This window comes from Carcharodon carcharias, chromosome 5 (assembly GCF_017639515.1).
Source record: "Carcharodon carcharias isolate sCarCar2 chromosome 5, sCarCar2.pri, whole genome shotgun sequence".
Classification (NCBI taxonomy): Eukaryota; Metazoa; Chordata; class Chondrichthyes; order Lamniformes; family Lamnidae; genus Carcharodon; species Carcharodon carcharias.
Genome location: NC_054471.1, coordinates 28,735,529 through 28,747,578, shown reverse-complemented (window position 1 = coordinate 28,747,578; position 12,050 = coordinate 28,735,529). Strand labels below are relative to the sequence as shown.

Genomic DNA, 12,050 nt, shown 5'->3' with positions numbered 1-12,050 from the left:
GGGAGTTCCAGGATTTTGACCCAGTGACAGTGAGGGAACGGTGATATATTTCCAAGCCAGGATGGTGAATGACTTGGAGGGGAACTTCCAGATGGTGGTGTTCCCATCTATCTGCTGCCCTTGTCCTTCTAGGTGGTAGTGGTCATGGGTTTGGAAGGTGCTGTCTGAGGAGCCTCGGTGAATTCCTGCAGTGCATTTTGTAGATAGTACACACTGCTGCTACTGTGTGTCGGTGGTGGAGGGAGTGAATGTTTGCGAATGTGGTGCTAATCAAGCGGATTGCTTTGTCCTGGATGGTGTCCAGCTTTTTGAGCATTGTGAGAGCTGCACTCATCACACAAGTGGGGTGTATTCCATTACACTCCTGACTTGTGCCTTGTGGACAGGCTTTGGGGAGTCAGGAGGTGAGTTTCTCGTCACACGATTCCTAGCCTCTGACCTGCTCTTGTAGCCACAACATTTAAATAGCTAGTCCAGTTCAGTTCCTGGTCAATGGCAACCCCCAGGATGTTGATAGTGGAGGACTCAGTGATGGTAATGCTGTTGAACATCAAGAGTCGATGGCTGGATTCTCTCTTGTTGGAGATGGTCATTGCCTGACAATAGTGTGGAACAAATGTTACTTGCCACTTGTCAGCCCAAACCTGGATATTGTCCAGGTCTTGTTGCATTTGGACATGGACTGCTTGAATATCTGAGGAGTTGCAAATGGTGCTGAACATTATGCAATCATCAGCGAACATCCCCTTCTGACCTTATGATGGAAGGAAGGTCCTTGATGAAGCAGCTGAAGATGGTTGAGCCTAGGACACTACCCTGAGGAACTCCTGCAGTGATGTCCTGGAGCTGAGATGACTAACCTCCAACAAACACAACCATCTTCCTTTGTGCTACGTATGACTCCAAACAGTGGAGAGTTTTCCCCCTGATGCACATTGACTCCAGTTTTGCTAGGGCTCCTTGATGGCACATTCGGTCAAATGCTGCTTTGATGTCAAGGGTGGTCGGTTTCACCTCACCTCTGGAGTTCAGCTCTTTTGTCCATGTTTGAACCAAGATTGTAATGAGGTCTGGAGCTGAGTGGCTCTGGCAGAACCCAAACTGGGCATCAGTGAGCAGGTTATTGCTAAGCAAGTGCTGCTTGATATCACTGTTAATGACCCCTTCCATCACTTTACTGATTATCGAGAGTAGACTGCTGGAACGGTAATTAGCCAGGTTGGATTTGTCCTGCTTTTTGTGCACAGGACATACCCAGGCAATTTTCCACATAACCAGGTAGATGCCAGTGTTGTAGCTGTACTGGAACAGCTTAGCTAGGGGCATGGTAAGCTCTGGAGTACAAGCCTTCAGCACCATTGCCGGAATATTGCCAGGGCCCATGGCCTTTGCAGTATCCAGTGCCTTCAGCCGTTTCTTGATATCACGTGGAGTGAATCGAATGGCTGAAGGTTGGCATCTGTGATGCTGGGGACCTGCGGAAGAGGCCAAGATGGATCATCCACTCAGCACTTCTGGCTGCAGATTGTTGCGAATGCTTCAGCCTTATCTTTTGCACTGATGTGCTGAGCTCCTCCATCATTGAGGATGGAGATATTTGTGGAGCCTCCTCCTCCAGCAAGTTGTTGAATTGTCCACCACCGTTCACGACTGGATGTGGCAGAACTGCAAAGCTTAGATCTGATCCAGTGGTTGTGGGATCACTTAGCTCTGTATATCACTTGCTGCTTATGGCTGTTTGGCACACAAGCAGTCCGGTGTTATAGCTTCACCAGGTTGACACCTCATTTTTAGGTATGTCTGGTGCTTCTCCTTGCATGCCCTCCTGCAGTATTCATTGAACAAGAGTTGATCCCCTGGCTTGATGGTAATGGTAGATTGGGGGATATGCTGGGCCATGAGGTTACAGATTGTGTTTGAGTACAATCCTGCTGTTACTGATGACCCACAGCACCCTGTGGATGCCCAGTCTTGAGTTACTAGATCTGTTCGAAATCTATCCCATTTAGCACGGTGGTAGTGCCACACAACACGATGGAGGGTATCCTCAATGTGAAGGCAGGACTGTCTCCTCAATGACTGTGTGGTGGTCACTCTTACTGATGCTGTCATGGACAGCTGTATCTGCGGCAGGCAGATTGGTGAGGATGAGGTCAAGTATGTTTTTCCCTCTTGTTTGTTCCCTCTTGCGCTTTTTAAATCCCGGCTCTGATTCTCTGCTTTCAGGCTTTTTAAATCTCTGCTCTGACTCTCAGCTTCGTTCTTTTTTAAGGTCCGCTCTGACTCTCAGCTCTCGCTCATTTTAAATCTCCGCTCTGACTCTCAGCTCTCACTTTTTTTAAATCTCCGCTGTGACTCACTGCTCCAGCTCTATTTAAATCTCCGCTCTAATTCTCTTTTCGCGCTCTTTTTGAATCTCCGCTCTGACTCTGCTCTCACGCTTTTTACATCTCTGCTCTGACTCTCACCTCTTGCGCTTTAAAAATCTCATCTCTGACTCTCAGCTCTCGCTGTTTTTAAATCTCCACTCTGATTCTCAGTTCTCGCTCTTATTAAATTTCTGCTCCAACTCTCAGCTCTTGTGCTTTTAAAACCTCTGCTTTGATTCTCTGCTCTCTCTCTTTTTAAATCTCTGCTGTGACTCTCAGCTCACGGTCTTGTTAAATCTCTGCTCTGACTCTCAGCTAGAGCTATAGAGTCATAGAGGTCTACAGCACAGAAAAAGGCCCTTCGGCCCATCGAGTCTGTGCCGGTCAAGCAAGTACCTAACTCTTTTAATCCCGTTTTCTAGTGCTAGGTCCATAGCCTTGTATGCCATGGCATCGCGAGTGCACATCCAAATACTTCTCAAATGTTATGAGAGTTTCTGCCCCTTTCAGGCAGTGAGTTCCAGATTCCCACCAACCTTTGGGTGAAAAAATTCTCCCTCACATCCCCTCTAAGCCTCCTGCCCCTTACCTTAAATCTATGCCCCCTGGTTATTGATGCCTCCACCAAGGGGAAAAGTTCCTTCCTGTTTACCCTATCTATGCCCTTCATAATTTATACACATCAATCATGTCCCCTCTCAATCTCCTCTGCTCCAGGGAAAATAACCCCAGTCTATCCAATCTCTCCTCATAACTAAAACTCTGTAGCCCAGGCAACGTCCTGGTAAATCTCCTCTGTACTCCCTCTAGTGCAATCACATCCTTCCTATAATTTGGATTCCAGAACTGCATGCAATACTCTAGTTGTGGCCTAACCAGCATTTTATACAGTTCCATCATAACCTCCCTGCTCTAATATTCTATGCCTCGTCTAATAAAGGCAAGTATCCCATATGCCTTTTTAACTACCTTATCTACCTGTCCTGCTACCTTAAGGGATCGGTGGACATGCACACCAATGTCCCTCTGATCCACGGTACTTCCCAGGGTCTTACCATTCATCATGTTTCCCGTGCCTTGTTTGTCCTGCCCAAGTGCATCATCTCACTCTTATCAGAATTAAATTCCATTTGCCACTGATCAGCCCATCTGACCAACCCGTCTATATCCTTCTGTAATCTAAGGCTAGCCTCCTCACTGTCTATCACCTCACAAATTTTCATGTCATCCGCGAACTCACTGATCAACTCTCCTACATTCAAGTTTAAATCATTTATATATACCACAAACAGCAAGGGTCCCAACACCGATCCCTGTGGAACCCCACTGGACACAGGCATCCAGTCACAAAAATACCCCTCCATCATCACCCTCTGCTTCCTGCCACTCAGCCAATTCTGGATCCAATTTGGCAAATTGCCTTAGATCCCATGGGTTGTTACCTTTGTTAACAGTCCCATGCGGGACCTTATCAAAAGCCTTGCTGAAGTCCAAGTAGACAACGTTAAATGCATTGCCCTCATCTACACACCTGGTCAACTCTTCAAAAAATTCAATCAAATTGGTCAGACATGACCTCCTCTTAACAAAACCATGCTGACTGTCCTTGATTAATCCCTGCCTATCCAAGTCCTGGCTCCTTTTTGATCTCTGTTCTGACTCTCAGCTCTGGCCCTTTTCAAATCTCTGCTCTGACTCACAGCAGTTCCTGTTTTTAAATCTCCGCCCTGACTCTCAGCTCTTGCGCTTTTAAAAGCTCCGCTCTGATTCTCTGCTCTTGCTGCTTTTAAATCTCCACTCTGAGTGCTCTCACATTTTTAAATCTCTGCTCTGACTCTCAGCTCTTGCACTTTATAAATCTCCCCTCTGATTCTCAGCTCTCCCTGTTTTTAAAACTCCACCCTGACTGTCTGCTCTCGTGTTTTTTAAATCTCTGCTCTGACTCTCAGTGCTCGCTCTTATTAAATTTCTGCTCTGACTCTCAGCTCTTGCTCCTTTTAAATCTCCGCTCTGACTCTCTACTCCCACTCTTTTTAAATCTCCCCTGTGACTCTCAGGTCTCGCTCTTTTGAAATGACCACTCTGATTCTCCGCTGTCGCTCTTTTTAAATCACCGCTCTGACTATCTGCTCTCGCTCTTTTGACGTCTCTGCTCTGACTCTCAGCTCTGGCTCCTTTTAGATCTTTGCTCTGACTCTCAGCTCTCGTTCTTTTAAATCTCCGCTCTGACTCTAAGCTATCGCTCTTTTTAAATCTCCGCTCTGATTCTCAGCTCTTGCTCTTTGTAGATCCCTGCTCTGGATCTCAGTTGTCGCTCTTTTAAAACCTCCGCTCTGACTCTCAGCTAGTGCGGGTTTTAAATCTCAGCTGTGACTCACATTCTCACTCTTTTTAAATTTCCGCTCTGATTCTCTACTCCCACTCTTTTTAAATCTCCCCTGTGACTCTCAGGTCTCGGTCTTTTGAAATGACCACTCTGATTCTCCGCTATCGCTCTTTTTAAATCTCCGCTCTGACTATCTGCTCTCGCTCTTTTGACGTCTCTGCTCTGACTCTCAGCTCTGGCTCCTTTTAGATCTTTGCTCTGACTCTCAGCTCTCACTGTTTTCAAATCTACGCTCTGACTCTAAGCTATCGCTCTTTTTAAATCTCCAGGTCTGACTCTCAGCTCCCGCTATTTTAAAATCTCCACTCTTATTCACTTCTCTCATTCTTTTCAAATCCCCACTCTGATCCTAACCAATCACTCTTTTTAAATCTCCGCTCTGTCTCTTAGCTAACGCTCCTTTTTAATCTCTGCTCTGTTTCTCTGCTCCCGCTCTTTTTAAACCTTTGCTCTGATTCTAAGCTAGCACTCTTTTTAAAGCTCTGCTCTGATTCTCTGCTCCCGCTCTTTTTAAATCTCTGCTCTGATTCTCTGCTCCCGCTCTTTTTAAATCTCAGCTCTGATTCTCTGCTCTCGCTCTTTTTAAACCTCCGCTCTGACTCTCAGCCCTCACTCTTTTTAAATCTCCACTCCGACTCTCAGCTCTTGCGCTTTTAAAACCTCTGCTCTGACTCTCAGCTAATGCACGCTTTAAATGTCTGCTCTGATTCTCTGCTTTCGCTCTTTTTAAATATGCGCTTGACTCACTGCTCATTCTTTTTAAATCTCCGCTCGACTCTCTGACCTCATTCTTTTTAAATCTCTGCTCTGACTCTCAGTGTTCGCATTATTAAATTTTTGCTCTGACTCTCAGCTCTCGATTTTAAAAAATCACCTCCCTGATTCTCTGTTCTCGTGCATCTTAAATCTCTGCTCTCACTCTCAGCTTTCGCTCTTTTTACATCTCTGCTCTGACTCTCAGCTCTTGTGCTTTTAAAACTTCCACTCTGACTCTCATCGCTTATGCTTTATAAATCATGGCTCTGATTCTCAGCTGTTGAGCTTTTAAAAGCTCCACTCTGATTCTCTGCTCTTGCTGCTTTTTAAGTCTCCACTCTGACTCTCAGCTTTCGTTCTTTTTAAATCTCAGCTGTGACTCACTGCTCTCGCTCTTTTAAAAGCTCTGCTCTGACTCTCAGCCGTCGTTCTTTTTAAATCTCCGCTCTGATTCTCTGCTCTTGCACTTTTTTAATATCTTCTCTGGCTTTCAGCTTTCGTTCTTTTTAAATTGTCGCTTTTACTCTCAGTATTCACTCTTTTTAAATCTCCGCTCTTACTCACTGTGCTCGCTCTTATTAAATTTCTGCTCTGACTCTCAGCCCCTGCACTTTTAAAAGCACCGCTCTGATTCTCTGCTCTCTTTTTAAACCTCCGCTCTGACTCTGAGCTCTGGCTCCTTTTAGGTTTCTACTCTGACTCACTGCCGTTCCTGTTTTTAAATATCCCCTCTGACTCTAAGCTCTCGCTCCTTTAAATCTCTCCCATCTCTCAGCACTCGCTCTTTTTAAATCTTTGCTCCGACTCTCAGCTCTTGCTCTTTTTAAACCTCCATTCTTACTCTCAGCATTTGTGATTTTTAAACACCTGCTCTGACTCTCAGCTCTTGCATTTTTTAGATCTCCGCTCTCATTCTGTGTTCTTGCACTTTTTAAATCGCCTGTCTGATCCACTGCTTTCGTGCTTTAAACATCTCCACTTTGACTCTCAGCTCTTGAGCTTTCCAAACGTCCGCTCTGACTCTCTGCTGTTGTGCTTTTACAATCCCTGTACTGAGGCTCAGCTGTCGCTCTTTTTAAATCTGCGCTTTGACTGTCTGCTCTCGTTCTTTTGACATCTCCGCTCTGACTCTCAGCTCTGGCTCCTCTTAGATCTTTTTTCTGACTCTCTGCTCTCGCTCTTTTCAATTCTCCGCTCTGACACATTGCTGTTCCTGTTTTTAAAACTCCGATCAGACTCTCAGCTCTCAATTCTTTAAACCTCCGCTCTGACTCTAAACTATCGCTTTTTAAATCTCCACTCTGTCTCTCAGCTAGCATTCTTTTTAAATCTCCGCTCTGATTTTCTGCTCTCGCTCTTTTTAAATCTCCGCTCTGATTTTCTGCTCTTGCTCTTTTTAAATCTTCGCTCTGATTTTCTGCTCTTGCTCTTTTTAAATCTCCGCTCTGATTTTCTGCTCTCGCTCTTTTTAAATCTCCGCTCTGATTTTCTGCTCTCGCTCTTTTTTAATCTCCGCTCTGATTTTCTGCTCTCGCTCTTTTTAAATCTCCGCTCTGATTCTCATCTGTCGCTCCTTTTTAAAGACCACTTTGACTCTTAGCTCTCGCTCTTTTTAATTCTCTGCTCTGATTCTCAGCTTTCGTTGTTTTTGAATCTCAGCTGTGACTCACTGCTCTCGCTCTTTTAAAAGCTCTGCTCTGATTCTCAGCCGTCGTTCTTTTTAAATCTCCGCTCTGATTCTCTGCTCTTGCACTTTTTTAATATCCACTTTGGCTCTCAGCTTTTTTTCTTTTTAAATCGCCACTTTTACTCTCAGCATTCACTCTTTTTAAATCTCTGCTCAGATTCTCTGCTCCCACTCTTTTAAAATCTCTGCTCTGACTCTCTGCTCTCGTGCTTTTTAAATTTCTGCTCCCTCAGCTTTTGTTCTTTTTACATCTTCACTCTGACTTACTGCTCTCGCTCATTTTAAATCTCTGCTCTGAGTCTCAGCTCTCACTCCTTTCAAATTTCCGCTCTGGCTCACTCCTTTTGCTCCTTTTAAATCTCCACTCTGACTCTCCGGTCTCGCTCTTTTTACACCTCCTCTCTGACCCTCAGCATTCACTCGTTTTACATCTCCATTCTGACTCTCAGCTCTTAAGCTTTTTAAATCTCTCCTCTGATTCCCTGCTCTCACACTGTTTAAACCTCTGCTCTGACTCTCAGCTTTCACTCTCTTTACATCTCTGCTTTGACTTTTAGCTCTGGATCTTTTTAAATCTCTGCGTTCTCTGCTCTCGCTCTTGTTAAATATCCACTCGCACTCTCAGTTCTTTCTCTTAAAGCTCTGCTCTGACTCTCAGCTCTCGCTCTTTTTGAATCTCCGCTCTGACTCTCGCTCTTGTTAAATCTCCGCTCTGACTCTCTGCTCTCACTCTTGTTAAATCTCTGTTCTCTCTGCTCTCGCTCTTGTTAAATCTCCGTTCTGACCCTCTGCTCTCGCTCTTGTTAAATCTCCATTCTGACTCTCTGCTCTTGCACTTTTTAAACTTGTGCTCTGACTCTCTGCTCTCACTTTTCTTAAATCTCCGCTCTGACTCTCAGCTCTCTCTGTTTAACCCTCTGCTCTCACTCTCAGCTCTTGCTGTTTGAAAATCTCCACTCTCTCTGTTCTCACTCTTGTTAAATCTCCGCTCTATCAGCTCTCGTTCTTTTTAAATCTCCACTCTCTCTGCTCTCACTCTTCTTAAATCTCCGCTTTGACTTTTAGCTCTTGCTCTTTTCAAATCTCCGCTCTAACTCTCAGATCTCTCTCTTTTTAAATCTCCACTCTGATTCTCTGCTATCTTTTTAAATCTCCGTTCTGACTCTCTGCTCTCGCTCTTGTTCAATCTCTGCTCTGACCCTAAGCTCCTATTTTAAAATCTCCGCTCTGACTCTCAGCTCTCACTCTTGTTCAATCTCCGTTCTGACTCTCTGCTCTCGCTCTTGTTAAATCTCCATTCTGACTCTCTGCTCTTGCACTTTTTAAACCTGTCCTCTGACTCACTGCTCTCATTTTTCTTAAATCTCTGCTCTCACTCTCAGCTCTTGCTATTTTTAAATCTCCACTCTCTCTGTTCTCACTCGTTAAATCTCCGCTCTATCAGCTCTCGTTCTTTTCGAATCTCCGCTCTGACTCTCAGCTCTCACTCTTGTTCAATCTCCGCTCTGACTCTCTGCTATTGCATTTTTTAAACCTGTGCTCTGACTCACTGCTCTCACTTTTCTTAAATCTCTGCTCTGACCCTCAGCTCTTGCTATTTTTAAATCTCCACTCTGTTCTCAATCTTGTTAAATCTCCGCTCTATCAGTTCTCGTTCTTTTTAAATCTCCGCTCTGACTCTCTGCTCTTGCTCTTGTTAAATCTCCATTCTGACTCTCTGCTCTTGCACTTTTTAAATCTTCGCTGACTCTCAGCTTTCACTCTTCTTAAATCTCTGTTTTGACTTTTAGCTCTGACTCTTTTTAAAGCTGCGTTCTCTGCTCTCGCTATTTTGAAATCTGACTCTGACTCTCTGCTCTCGCTCGTTAAATCTCCGCTCTCACTCTCAGTTCTCGCTCTTTTTAAATTTCCGCTCTGACTGTCTGCTCTTGCACTTTTTGAATCTTCCCTCTGACACTCTGCTCTCGCTCTTTATGAATCTTCACTCTGACAGTCACCTCTTGCGTTTTTGAAATGAAAGCTCTGACTCTCTACTTTCGGCCTTTGTAGATCTTCACTCTGACTCTCAGCTCTCTGCTCTCTGAGCTCTTGCTCTTTTTACATCTCTGCTTTGACTCTCAGCTCTTGCAGTTTTTAAAACTCCACTGATTCTCTGATCTTGCACTTTTTCAATCTCTGTGCTCTCGCTCTTTTTACTTCTCTGCTCTGACTCTCAGCTCCGGCTCCTTGTAGATCTCTGCTCTCTTGGCTCTTGCCCTTTTCAAATCTCTGTTTTGACTTATTGCTGTCACTGTTTTTAAATCTCCGTTCTGACTCTCAGCTCCTATTATTTTTAAACCTCCGCTCTGAACCTCAGCTCCTGCCCTTTTTAAATCCTCGCTGTGATTCTCTGCCCTGATGCTTTTCAAGTCTCTGCGCTGACTCTCAGCTGACACTCTTTTTAAGCCTACACTCTCACTCTCAGCTCTTGTGCTTTTTAAACATTCGCTCTGACACTCAGCTCTTGCTTTTTTAAATCTCCACTGATTCTCTGCTCTTGCTCTTTTTAAATCTCTGCTCTGTCAGCTCTCGCTTTGTTTACATCTCCACTGACTCTCTGCCCTTTTTAAACCTCCACTCTGACTCTCAGTTGTTGCTCTTTTTAAAGCTCCGCTCTATCAATTCGTGCACTTTTTAATTCTCTGCTCTGATTCTGTGTTCTCGCTCTTTTTAAATCCCCTCGCTGATCCTCTGCTCTCGTGCTTTTTAAATCGCCAGTGATTCTCAGCTTTCACTCTTTTTACATCATCTGTCACTCTTTTTAAATCACCACTCTGACTCTCTGCCCTCACACTTTTTAAATCTCTGCTCTGACTCTTAGCTCTTGCGCTTTTAAATCTCCACTGTAACAATCTGCTCCTTTTAAACCTCCACTCTCTGTTTTCGCTCTTATTAAATCTCTCCTCAGATTCTCAGCTCTCGCTCTTTTCCAATGTCTCCGCTCTGACTCTCAGCTTATGCTTTTTAAGCCTCTGCTCTAACTCTCAGCTCTCATGCTTTTTAAAACTTCGCCCTGACTCTTCGCATTTGCTCTTTTTTAATCTCTGCTCTGTCAGCTCTCATTCTTTTTAAATCTCCGCTCTCTCAGCTCTCACTCATTTTCAATCACCGCTCTGACTCTCAGCTCTCGCTCTTTTTGAACCTCCACTCTTGTCAGCTCTTGCTCTTGTTAAATCTCTGCTCTCTCTCCACTTGCTCTTTTTAAATCTCCGCTTTGACTCTCAGCTCTTGCGTTTTTTAAATCTCCGCTGATTCTCTGATCTTGCACTTTTTCAATCTCTGTGCTCTCGCTCTTTTTACATCTCCACTCTGACTCTCAGCTCCGGCTCCTTGTAGATCTCTGCTCCCTTGGCTCTCGCCCTTTTTAAATCTCCGCTCTGACTCATTGCTGTCGCTGTTTTTAAATCTCCGCTCTGACTCTCAGCTCTTGTTGCTTTTAAATCTCTGCTCCGATTCTCAGCTCTCTCTCACTTTTCAAATCTCTGCTCTGGCTCTCTGCTCTCGGTCTTGTTAAATGTCCACTCTTGACTATCTGCTCTTGCACTTTTTAAATCTGTGCTCCGGCTCACAGCTCTCACTCTGTTTAACCCTCTGCTCTGTCTCTCTACCCTTGCTATTTTTAAATCTCCGCTCTCTCTGTTCTCGCTCTTGTTAGTTCTCCGCTCTGACCCTCAGCTTTCGCTCTTTTTAAATCTCCGCTCTGGCCCTCAGCTTTCGCTCTTTTTAAATCACCGCTCTGGCCCTCAGCTTTCGCTCTTTTTAAATCTCCGCTCTGACTCTCTGCTCTGGCTCTTGTTAAATCTCTGCTCTTTTTAAATCTCTACTCTGACTCTCCGCTCTTGCTTTTTGTACATTCCTGCTCTCTTTGCTCCCACTCTACTTAAACCTCAGCTTTGACTCTCTTCCAATTAAATAATTTTACTTTAGATTGCTCCTTGACTGTTTCCATTGTTAACCTAGTGCTTATGATTCTATGCTCAGCATCCCCTAAAAGTTCCCAATTGACACTCACCCACATCATTCCCTGGAACATGATCCAGCAATGCCTCTAGATCTTAAGTAATGGGCGGATTAGGCCTATCGGGCCTGCGAGCCTACTGTGCCATTTAATAAAATCATAGCTTATCCAGTTGTGGCCTTAACTTGACTTTCCTGCCTGCCATCCCATAACTCGACTCCCCTGTAGATCAAAAATCTTACTCTGAACATATACAAAGCTAAGTCCCAATATTCCTGCTCTCTCAGTAAGAGAATTCCACAAACTCAAGACCCTCAGAGAAAAAATTCCTCCTCATTTCTGCCTTAAATGGGACAACCCTTTATTTTGAAACTGTGCCCTTTAGGGAAGGAAATCTGCCGTCCTTACCCAGTCTGGCCTACATGTGACTCCAGACCCACAGCAATGTGGTTGATTCTTTACTGCCCTCTGAAACAACCTAACAAACCACTTAATTCAAGGCAATTGAGGATAGGCAACAAATGTTAACCTTGCCAGTGACACCCATGTCGCATGAAAGAATAAAGATAAAAATAATTTTAAAAACCTCATTTTTTCCACATTACACTCCATGTGCCAAACTTTTGACCACTTACTTAACCTATCTACATCACTTTGCAGACCCTTTGTATATTCTTCACAACTTAATTTCCTACTAATCTTGTACAGTTCGCAAATTTGGCTGCAATACAGCCGTCCCTTCATCCAAGTCATTAACTTCCTCATTCGGTTGGAAGCATACTAATCTAGAAAATTCCTATGAACACACCTCAGAATCTCTTTCCCTTCTTTGCCCTGTACGCTATTACTATCCCA

At 44.3% G+C, this 12,050-nt stretch overlaps 1 protein-coding gene across 2 annotated transcripts in view; it reads left to right on the top strand.

The window, feature by feature from the left end:
• Positions 1–12,050, top strand: part of rsph9 (radial spoke head component 9) — a 93,538-nt gene that overhangs the window by 80,463 nt on the left and 1,025 nt on the right. The gene's annotated exons all lie outside the window — the stretch shown is intronic.